The sequence below is a fragment of the Mirounga leonina genome, unplaced genomic scaffold (genome assembly GCF_011800145.1).
Source record: "Mirounga leonina isolate KUSES-001 unplaced genomic scaffold, KU_Mleo_1.0 Mir_199, whole genome shotgun sequence".
NCBI lineage: Eukaryota > Metazoa > Chordata > Mammalia > Carnivora > Phocidae > Mirounga > Mirounga leonina.
Genome location: NW_023270498.1, coordinates 9,538,681 through 9,551,030, shown reverse-complemented (window position 1 = coordinate 9,551,030; position 12,350 = coordinate 9,538,681). Strand labels below are relative to the sequence as shown.

At 39.4% G+C, this 12,350-nt stretch overlaps 1 protein-coding gene across 2 annotated transcripts in view; it reads right to left on the bottom strand.

Moving 5' to 3' along the window:
• The window catches only part of LOC118024540 (cytochrome c oxidase assembly factor 1 homolog), a 99,366-nt gene extending 90,343 nt beyond the window's left edge, over positions 1-9,023 (bottom strand). For both annotated transcript variants that reach the window (XM_035026500.1, XM_035026504.1), the window contains exon 1: positions 8,916-9,023. The gene's annotated coding sequence lies outside the window, so the exon portion shown is untranslated. The remainder of the gene's footprint in view (positions 1-8,915) is intronic.
• Positions 9,024-12,350: the final 3,327 nt, after the last annotated feature.

The following is a 12,350-nucleotide window of genomic DNA, read 5'->3' as shown; positions in this document are numbered from 1 at the left end:
CTCTAAAGAAGATATACAGATAGCCAACAGACTCAAGAAAAGGTGCTCAACATCACTCATCAACAGGGAAATAAAAATCAAAAGTACAATGAGGTATCACCACATACCTGTCAGAATGGCTAAAATCAGAATGGCTAAAAGAAACAACAGGTGAGGGCGCCTGGGTGGCTCAGATGGTTAAGCATCTGCCTTCGGCTCAGGTCATGATCCCAGGGCCCTGGGATCGAGTCCCACATCGGGCTCCCGGCTCAGCGGGGAGCCTGCTTCTCCCTGTGACCCTCTCCCCTCTCATGCTGTTTCCCTCTCACTTGCTCTCTAAAAAATAAATAAAATCTTAAAAAAAAAAAAAAGAAAAAAAGAAAACAAACAACAGGTGATTGCAAGGATGTGAAGAAAGGGGAATCCTCTTGCACTGCTGGTAGGAATGCAAACTGGTGCAGCCACTCTGGAAAACAGTATGGAGGTTCCTCAAAGAGTTAAAAATCCAGCAATCACATTACTGGGTACTTACCCAAAGAATAGAAGAACACTAGTTCGAAGGGATACATGCACCCTGATGTTTATAGCAGAATTATTTACAATAGCCAAGATATGGAAGCAGCCCAAGTGTCCATCAATTGATGGATAAAGAAGATGTGGTATATGCGTATATACGTATATACATATACATAAAATAAATAATGGAAAACTATTCAGCCATAAAAAAGAGTAAGATCTTCCCATTTGTAACAACATGGATGAAGCGATAGAGTATAATGCCAAGTGAAATAAGTCAGTCAGAGAAAGACAAATACCACATGATTTCACTCCTATGTAGAATTTAAGAAACAAAACAAGCAAAAAGAAACAAATAAGAGAGGGAGGACAGACAAGGCAAGAAACAAACTCAATTACAGAGAACAGACTGATGGTCGGTCACCAGAGGGGACGTTGGTGGGGGATGGGTTACATAAGTGGTGGGGATTAAGGAGTGCACTTGTCAAGATGAGCACAGGGTGATGTATGGAACTGTTGAATGCTATACTGTACACCTAAAACTAAAACAGCACTGTATGCAACTAACTGGAATTAAAATAAAAACTTATATAAAAAAATTCTTAATTGTTTTTCTGAAGTAGAAGCTTAAAGCGATTATTTTCCAGTTGATAAGAAGCATTACAGTGATGCCTGGGTGGCTCATCAGTCGGTGAAGCGTCTGCTTCGGCTCAGGTCATGATTGCAGGGTCCTGGGATCAAGCCCCGCGTCGGGCCTCCTGCTCGGCAGGGGACCTGCTTCTCCCTCTCCTCACTGCTCATGCTCTCTCTCGCGGTCTCTCTCTCAAATAAAACTTTTAAAAGGAAATGCAGCAGCATTACAGTCTTTATTATTATGTCCTACTACAGTACCACACTGCCACCTGTTGGAAAACATCACTAACAAAATGTTTTTCTTCCCAACCAAGCTTGTGAGGAAATTTGTGAATTTCTGAAAGAACATGAAAAGGAACTGGAAAAAAATAATGAAAAAAAATATAGATAACACATGTAGGCTAAACATGAAATAAAATGGAAATGGAAACATAATGGTTCAAAATCTTTGGAATGCAGCAAAAGCAGTACTAAGAGGGAAGTTTATAGCAATATAGGCCTGGCCCGTCTCAAGAAACAAGAAAAATTTCAAATAAACAATCTAACTGTACACATAAAGAACACAGAAAAAGAATAAACAAAGCCCAAAGTTAGTAGAAGGAAGCAAATAATAAAGATCGGATTGAAAATAAATGAAGTAAAGACTCTAAAAAACAATAGAAAAGAACAATGAAACCAAGAGCTGGTTCTTTGAAAAGACAAACAAATTGATAAACCTTTAGCCAGACTCATCAAGAAAAAAAGAGGACTAAAATAAAATCAGAAATGAAATAGAAGCTATAACCCACACCACAGAAACACAAAGGATCATGAGACTACTATAAATAATTATACACCGACAAATTGGACAACCTAAAATAAATTATTAAATCCCTAAAAACATAATTTTTCCAAAATGGAATCAGGAAGAAATAAAAAATCTAAACAGACTGATTATTAGTAATGAAACTGAATCAGGATTCAAAAAACTCCCAATAAATAAAAGTCCAGGACCAGACAGCTTCACTGTGAATTCTAGTGGTATATGTGTATATACATATATACATATATATAAACATTTAAAGATCAAATTATTCCAAAAATTCAAAGATGAAGAAATGGTTCCAAATTCATTTTTAACACCAGCATTACCCTTATACCAAAACCAAAGACAGCACAAAAAAAAAAAAAAAAAAGGAAAAAAATTGTAAACAATATCCTTGATGGGCGCCTGGGTGGCTCAGTTGGTTAAGCGACTACCTTCGGCTCAGGTCATGATCCTGGAGTCCCTGGATCGAGTCCCGCGTCGGGCTCCCTGCTCAGCAGGGAGTCTGCTTCTCCCTCTGGCCCTCCCGCCTCTCATGTGCTCTCTCTCATTCTCTCTGTCTCAAATAAATAAATAAAATCTTAAAAAAAAAAAATATCCTTGATGAACATGATACAAATATCCTCAACAAAATATTAGTAAGCTGAATTCAACAACACATTAAAAGGATTATTCACCATGATCAAGTGGGATTTGTTCCAGGGATGTAAGGATGGTCCAATGTCCCCAAATAAATCAACCATGATACATCACATTAAGAAAATGAAAGGCAAAAATCATATGATCATCTTAATAGAAGCAAAAAAAGCATGTGACAAAATTCAACATCCATTCATGATAAAAACTTTCAGCAAAGTGGGTATAAAGGGAACATGCCTCAACATAATAAAGTCCATTTCTGAAAAACACACACTGCTAATACCATACTCAATGGTGAAAGCTGAAAGCTCTTTCTCTAAGATCAAGAGCAAGACAGGGATGCCTACTCCTACCACTTTCATATAACGTAGTACTAGAGGTCCTAGTTACAGTAATTAGGCAAGAAAAATAAATAAAAGGCATCCAAATCGGTAAAGAAGAAGTAAAACTGTCATTATTAGCAATTGATATGATACTACATATAGAAAACCATAAAGACTACACCAAAAAAACTATTAGAATAAAGGAATTCAATAAAATTCCAGAACACAAAACTAATATACAAAAATCTGTTGCATTTTTGTGCACTAATAACAAACTAGCACAAAGAGAAATTAAGGGGAAAAAATCCCATTTACAATTCATCATAAAGATAAAATGCCGAGGCCAAGGAATAAATTTATCCAAAGGAGTGAAAGACCTGTATTCTGAAAACTGTAAGAAACAGGTGAATGAAATTGAAGATGACACAAATAAATGAAAAGATATTCCATGTTCATGGATTGGAAGAATTAATATTGTTAAAATGTCCATACTACCCAATGCAATCTACAGATTCAATGCAGTCCCCATCAAAATACCAATAATATTTTTCACAGAACTAGAACAAATAATCCCAAAATTTGTATGGAACCCCAAAAGACCCTGAATAGCCAAAGCAATCTGGATAAAGAATAAAGCTGGAGGTATCTCAATCTCAGATTTCAAACTATATTACACAGCTACAGTAATCAAAACAGTATGGTACTTGCACAAAAACAGACACACAGGTCAGTGGAGCAGAAATGAGCACAGAAATAAAACCATACTTATATGGTAAATTAGTAAATAAAACCATACTTATATGGTAAACACACAGTGGGGAAATGATAATTGGACAGCCACATGCAAAAGAAATAAATTATATTTATCACTGTACCATTATTTTTTCAAGTAGTCCCCTGATGTTGGAACTGTACATTTTTGTGGGTATTGGGATCCCTCTGAATAACTGTGACTTCCCTGAGACCAATGGGGAAATGTAGGAAAAAAGACAACAGTATAGTTCAACCAAACCTTAGAAAATTGAAATTGCCTGTTGCCTGTTAGACCCTCCCTAACACCCCCTCCTCCAACTGCAACATCTTTCACAAACTCCTCAGTATTCCCTTATCATTGTTACAGCCCATACCCCACAGCAAATAGCAATTTCCCATTCTTCGTTAATAAATATCATGGATATTTTTGCAGTGGGGGAGGAAAACTCACTTGTCAAAAGCAGCAGTATTCACAGCATACCAGAGTAATTGCCAAAGTATCCATCTAGAGCAATGAAATAATGAGAGAGTAATCCAGATCTTTGGAACTATACAAGTATGCAAAATCACCTCCATTTTAGAGTCTGCCATGATGGGTAACTTGTCCCCAAACATTAAAAACACAGAATTAAGAAAAACAAGAGCATGAATTACAAAGAAGTTTAGGATTTGAGAAACTATCGAAGTAAACCTTTCATTTAGTCTGAATTCTAATAATTTTAATAAGCTCAACGAGCCCCATGTCCTAAGACAAAAACTTCTATATCCCTTCGATTAGGAGATGGCTCTTTGAATTTATATTTATAGAAAGGTAAACATGACAATATATGTCTGACCTATTCCATTCTTTTAAATTTCATATTTTATGTGAATGACAAAAAACACTGAAATGTATGTGCAGTTCCTCAAAACAATTAAACAGAGAATTACTCTATGATCCAGTAATTCCACTTCTGGGTACATACCCAAAAGAACACAAACAGATATCTGTGTACCAATGCTCATAACACCACTATTCACAAAAGCCAAAAGATAGAAACAACCCAAATGTCTATCAACTAATAGGTAGATAAACAAAATGTGATATACATATACAGTGGGATATTATTCAACCTTAAAAAGGAAGGAAATTCTGCAATATACAACAACATGGATAAACCTTAAAGACATTATGCTACATGAAATAAACCAGATATAAAAGGACAAATACTGTATGATTCCACTTATATGAGGTACTTGGAATAGTCAAACTCAGAGACAAAAACTGGATGGTGGTTGCCAACAACTGGAGAGAGGGGCAATATGGAGTTACTATTTAATGAGAACAGGGTTTCAGTTTGGAAGATAAAAGTTCTAGAGAGGATGGTGGTGATGGTTGCACAATAACATAAATGTACCCAAGGTCACTGAATTGTACATGTAAAAATGTTTAAAATGCTAGATTTCATGATATATATATTTTACCATAATTAAAAAAAAAAAAAAAAAAAAACCTGAGGCAAACAAACACTGAGTCAAGAAATATAAGAGTCCTCCTAACAAATCAGGCCAAAGGGTAATAATGAAGCCTTGGACATTGTATGTAAAACAGAGATGCAACTTTTTCTAGGGAGCTTTGTTATATAGCTTTCCTCAGTTTCTCAAAATGTTCAGAGATCCTAAAAATACTTTTTTACCACTACCTTTAATCCAATGAAATGAGAAAAATATGAAAATAATTTTAATAGGATTTTATAAAACTACTATCTCCAGCATGCCCCAATCAATATAGGACCAGCATAGTTACATTCAAGCTCTGCATACATAAAATCCTTAAATAAACTTCTGCTAGTATGAGGTAAGTACCCACTATTTGATGACCAACTGTCCAATATGGCTATCAGAAATCTAAATAAGAGAACATGGGAATAGCTTCTAGGAGTATGTTTGAAATATAAAATCAAATGAACCAACAAAGCTAAAGTAGATTATAGTGTATTTTTCAAGGCAGAGAGATAGGGAGGCACCAGTGTCTGAAACAATGAAAGCTATAAAGTTAAATACAGTACCAGGGACATCACATTAACCAGTGTCAGTTTATATAATCCCTATAATTTAAGAACAGTATCCCAAACTGCCACCTGGAGGCCTTTTATAGGAAAAGACTGACAGTCCTGACAACAGAAAAATGCAAAACATTAGTATAGTAAAAGATACAAAACAAAGTTAACAGGCAAACAGACCAAAAATACCTGCCACATATTTAACAGTCAGTGAAAACAGTCAATTCTCTACACAAAGAATTCCTATCAATCAATAAGGAAAAGACAAAACTCGGTTAGGAATAGACAAATTATATAAACTGTTTCCCCCTGCTTCATTTTTCAACTCTTAAAATGCTGCTCACAGGTTCTTCACAGCATGTTTTCCTGGGCCTGGTCTTCTACACATTAAAGTTGTTGTTCAACTGACTCTCTGAATTACCCCCACAGACCTATAAACCTGGTCTCCAAGAACGGTAAAAATTAACCTCATGTGCTTTTCATTTAAAGGAGTTATATCATAATGCACAAGACTGTCATATACCTAATAAATGACTTGTACCTCAAATATAAAAGGAACTCTTACAGGGGAACCTGGCTGGCTCAGTCGGTGAAGCATGCAACTCTTGATCTCTGGGTTATGAGTTTGAGTCTCACATTGTAGAGATTACGTAAAAATAAAATCTTAAAAAAAAAGGAACTCTTAGGATTCCATGATGAAAAGATAATCTAATTTTAAAAATGGACAAAGGATATGAATAGGCATATATACAAATGGCCCACAGCACATAAGAAGATGCTCAACATCATTAGCCATCAAGGAAATGCAAATCAAAACGAGACACAGTTCACACCCACTAAGATGGCTAGAATTTTTTTTTTTTAACCACTGGAATTTTTTTTAATTTAAACTCAGTTAGCCAACATATAGTACATACTTAATTTCAGATGTAGTATTCAATAATTTATCAGTTACATATAACACCCAGTGCTCATCACGTCACATAGGATGGCTAGAATTAAAATAAAAAACAGGTGATGACAAGTGTTGGCAACGATACGAAGAAATCAGCACCTTCATACACTGCTGATGGGAATATAACATGGTATAGCTGCTTTGAAAAACAGTCTGGCAGTTCCTCAAAATGTGAAACAGAATTACTCTATTACCCAGCGATTCTAATCTTAGGTATATACCCAAGAGAAATGAAAACATGAAGCACAGAGGGCCATAGGGGAAGGGAGGGAAAACTGAATGGGAAGAAGTCAAAGAGGGAGACAAACCATGAGAGACTCTGGACTCCTAGAAACAAACTGAGGGTTGTGGAAAGGGAGGTGGGTGGGGGATGGGGTAACTGGGGGACAGGCATTAAGGGCACGTGATCTGATGAGCACTGGGTGTTATAGGTAAGGAATCATTGAACACTACATCAAAACTAATGTTACTGTATGTTGGCTAACTGAATGTAAATTAAAAAATAAAATAAAAAATAAATTAAAAAAAAAATGATGTTCACACAAAAACCTGTACATGAATGTTCGTAGCAGCATTATTCATAATGGCCAAAACTCAAACGTCTACCAGCTAACCGACGGATAAATGGCCGTATATCCATACAATAAGATACTATCTAGCAATAAAATGGAATTAAGTACTGATACCAGCTACGACATGGATGAACACCAATGTTAGGTGAAAGACAACAATCAAAAAAGACCACATATTGCATAATTTCATTTATATGAATTGTCCAGAAAAGGCATATATGTAGACAGATTAGCAGTTGGATAGAGGTAGGAGTGGGGTGGGGTAGGGGAAAGATCAGAAGGCTCCTAATAGGTACAGAGCTTCTTTTGGGGGTGATGAAAATGTTTTGCAGAAATGGCTGCACAACTTTGTGAATGCACTAAAAATCAATGTATATTTTAAACGGGTAAACTCTAGGGTATGTGAACTATATCTCAATTAAGCTGATACTTTCTACAAGGATTTTTTTTTTTTTTCCTAATATACCCCTAAGCTCCTAAAACAGTGCCTGGGAATATTAGGAATTCAATAAATTTTGACAGAACGGAAAAATAAGCTTCAAAAGGCAGGTAAACCATTGTAAAACTCTGTCATATCCAAAGTGATGAAACTACCGCGTGTTGGCATTGCTGGAGCATTCGGCCTGTGTGTGTAGGTGTTTTCCAGGAAAGGGGTTGACTAATCACTCAGCATTAGCAAGACATTGAACGGTCTGGAAGCCAGGCTAAGGAATCTGTATTATCCTGAATCAATGGGAAGGCCAATAAGGTTCTGAGCATGAGAATAACCCAATCAGATCTGTGCTTTGTATGTGCAAAGTTTAAGTAGAGTCCTTACTTCTACACAAAGGTGAAACAGAGCAATAAAATGCCTTAAACGTGGAGCAATAACCCACAGGTAAGAATGAGAAAGATTCAAGAAGCAAGTATTAAAATGTAAGAATCTTTATGGATTTTTTTTTTAAAGATTTTATTTATTTGACAGAGAGACAGAGTGAGAGAGGAAACACAAGCAGGGGGAGTGGGAGAGGGAGAAGCAGGTTTCCCGCCGAGCAGGGAGCCCGATGTGGGGCTCGATCCCAGGACCCCGGGATCATGACCTGAGCCGAAGGCAGACGCTTAACGACTGAGCCACCCAGGCGCCCCTATGGATTTTTAATACTATACACAACACAGGCACTGACATTCACACATGCACGTATGTCCTGTCCCCAACAACAAAAATCATCTCTATGGTCAGGACCCCGTACGGAGTGCAAGTGTGATGGGGACAAAAATCACTACGACCACTTCTCAGAAAACTTTTCTACCATCATCTCGGCGGGGTCTTGCTCACACTGTTGTAACTCAGGACCATCAACGAAGTGCCCAGTTCCACCTCTCAGGGAGGGCTCCCAACTCTCCACAGGTGCTCCTAGGAACGCTCCACACGGACCGCAGGGCAGGGTCGCGGCCAGCTACTCACGGCCCCATCAGCCCGGGACAGAGGAAGCACCTTGTAGCAGCCCCCGGCGCCGAGACCAGCAAGGGCCCCCAGGCGCCGAGCGACCAGCGGGGAGGTCGCAACCGCGCGGCGGCGCAAGCCGCCGGGAGGTCATCCCTGAGGACATTACCCTGGCAGCGGCCCACACGGAGCGCAAACGCAGCCGCCCAGACTGTGGGAACAAACCTTTCCAAGCGTAGAAGAGACGGGGCGCTTGGACCCACGCGGAATCTAACCTGTCCGGGATCCGAGCACCAAGCCACGGAACGCGCGTGCTCTGCCCCCGGAGGCAGCAGAGTGGGCGGGAAAAGTCCGCAGGCCCGCACGCCGGCGAAGAGCAGTGGAGACTTCCGGTGCGTCCTCCTCGCGGGCCTAGAGCGTCAGGACCGGCCGGCCGCCCGGCTCCAGACCCTGGTCCAGCCAACCCGCATCCCAGGCTGAGTCCCTGGCGGAGGTGGGGTTGGTGGCTTCAGCTTCCCGGACGCCCGGACTCGCACCGGGAGTGGTGTCGTCTCCTCAGATCCCCTCTTTCTGTTTTCTGCGTCCCGGTAGCCCCCAGCATACAACTCAGTCCAGCAGCGCTAGTCGAGGAAATTTAAACCAGCGGCTTATATGGCTCCTGGGGGGGATCTGGCGCTTGGGCTGACCTCCAAGGACTTAAAACCACCCGCCATCCGAGTCCCATTCTGGCTCTGAAGCCCGTCCTGCCCCATTCGGCTGAGAAATTTGGCAACATTAAATTTCCTTTTATTCGCCAAATACTTCTTAAATGCCTGCTGTGCTCCGGGGAATGCGAGGGTAAGAAGGAAAAAAAAAATGTAAATTACCTGAGTTAAGTAGTAAAATGAATAATAACAGAATTAATCTCTTACATTTGTTGTAAGGATGTAAAGCACTTAGGTAGGGTCTGGCACTTTGTAAGTGATCAATAAGGGTTAGTTACCCTTATTTTCACTTTGAACATTCCACTGCTGTCATTGATGTAGGAAAGATGTTAGAGTTCTAAGTCAACAGCCAAGAAAGAATTCTTGAGAGGTCTTTGGTGCAAAAAGGTGGTTTTATTAAAGTACACGGACAGGGACCTGCGGGCAGAAAGATGCAATGGGGTCGGTAAGGGGTGGTGATGATATACCTTCAAGTTGGGAAGGGGTTAGGGATAGCGTAAGTCTCTAAGGAATTTTGGAAACAAGGTTTCCAGGACCTTGAGGGGGTTAGTTATTGTTGGGAAAAGGACATTTATTACTGTCTTATAAAACCTTAGGCGGGGCGCCTGGGTGCCTCAGTCGTTAAGCGTCTGCCTTCGGCTCAGGTCATGATCCCAGGGTCCTGGGTTCGAGCCCCGCATCGGGGTCCCTGCTCAGCGGGGAGCCTGCTTCTCCCCCTCCCACTCCCCCTGCTTGTGTTCCCTCTCTCGCTGTGTCTCTCTCTGTCAAATAAATAAAATCTTTAAAAAAATAATAATAGGGCGCCTGGGTGGCTCAGTCGTTAAGCGTCTGCCTTCGGCTCAGGTCATGATCCCAGGGTCCTGGGATCCCAGGGTCCTGGGTTCGAGCCCCACATCAGGCTCCCTGCTCTGCGGGAAGCCTGCTTCTCCCCCTCCCACTCCCCCTGCTTGTGTTTCCTCTCTCACTGTCTCTCTCTGTCAAATAAATAAATAAAATCTTAAAAAAAAAAAACAAAAAAAAAAACCTTAGTCATGAGACCATTCAGATGTGTATCCCTGGGTCATATGCTTGGGGGATGATTGCTAACATGTATCTTGGGGAGTAAAGATAAAGGAAGTTTCCAAAGGAATTTTTATGTTATAGAAGACTTACAGGGTCCTAGGGGTCAGGCTAAGATTGCATTTTGCCCTTAGCAAAGTGTCAACATCCAGGGAGGTGAGTCCCTAGAGGAATGTCACTCTGCCTGTTTCAAGGATTTGTCAATGGGCAACTAGTAAGGAAATTAATTTTTCTTCTGCCTTTGTTTTCCCACATCATCATCACCACCATTACTATCATCATTTACTTTTTTAATGTCAAGTTTGAAGTCCAAGTACCTTTCCTCCAAAAAGTAGTCTCAGTATCGGTGGGTCACCTAAATTTGATATGTCCCATAACCAGACTAGTAAGTTTAATGTCATTTCAAACCTGGAGCTCCCCTGTTAATGAAGTTCTTGGGGGGATATCTAATATGTTTCCTTATTTTCTGATAGAGATTATATGAAGATTAAATGAGGTTAGGTAGCACTGGTGATGTTGTAAGCGCACAAAAATATTAGTTATTATTGTTAAGTCAGCTTGAGACAGGAATTCTACTTCTTACAGCCACAAGTATCCTATGTGATACTTTCTCTCTCTTTCCTATATATTTAGGGAAAGGATCTGTTTTGCTACCTCTTAACTTCCAAGGAGCCAGGGCAGGGGTAGGAGGTAGAGAGATGAGGAGGGGTTTACTATAGTGCTGTCAATGAGGCGTAATATTATGTGGTGAAATGGCTACTTTGAGAAATGCACCAACAGCAACAGGATCAAAGCCAGCATATCTAGTCTATCTCTCAGCAGCTGCCTAGAACTATCAAATCAGAATAGAGTTACTATATATGGCAGTTGTTCCTCTACATGGAAGTATCATTTTCTGCATATTAATATTCTACTACCTTACTAAGTTGTTTTATTGTTTGGAGTTGATTCTTTTAGATTTTCTGTGATTACAATCATGTCATTGAAATAAAGTTTTACCTTAATCCTTTCCAAATTTTTTTTTTAAGATTTTATTTATTTATTTGAGACAGAGAGAATGAGATACAGAGAGCTTGAGAGGGAGGAGGGTCAGCGGGAGAAGCAGACTCCCTGCCGAGCAGGGAGCCCGATGCGGGACTTGATCCCGGGACTCCAGGATCATGACCTGAGCCGAAGGCAGTCGCCTAACAAACTGAGCCACCCAGGCGCCCAATCCTTTCCAAATTTTATACCTCTAATTCCTCATATCTAATTGTATTGGCTAGTTATTTCCAATAAAAATATTTAATAAATAGTGAAGACAGTAGGCTTCTTTGTCTTATTCTACTTTTAATGGGATAGCTCTAGAATTTTCCCATTAAGTATGTGCCTGGGTTCATAAAACAAATCTCAATAAATTTACATAGAATAAAATCACACAATATGTATATGACTGTAGTACAATTATATAACATAATTAAATTAGAATAACATAATTATATTTATAATATATATAATATATAACAAATTAGAAGTTAATAACAGAAAGGTATGAGGGAAAACTCCAAATATTTTGAAATTAAACAACATTTTTTTTTTATTTTTTAAAGTTTTTTTACTTTTTTGAAAGAGAGAGAGAGAACATGAACAGGGGAAAGCACTGAGGGAGAAGCAGGCTCCCCGTTGAGCAGGGAGCCAGATGTGGGGCTCTATCCCAGGACCCTGGGATCATGACCTGAGCTGAAGGCAGACGCTTAACCAACTGAGCCACCCAGGTGCCCTAAACAACATATTTTTAAATAGACTATGGGTCAAAGAAGAAATCACAAGGAAACTGATAAATATGTTGAACTGAATAAAAAAAAAATATATCCAAAAGTGTAGAACACAGTGCAAGTGGTGCTTAGAGGAAAAAATTATTGCTTTATATGTCTAGATTAGAAAAAAGGAAAATCTAAATTATTTAAG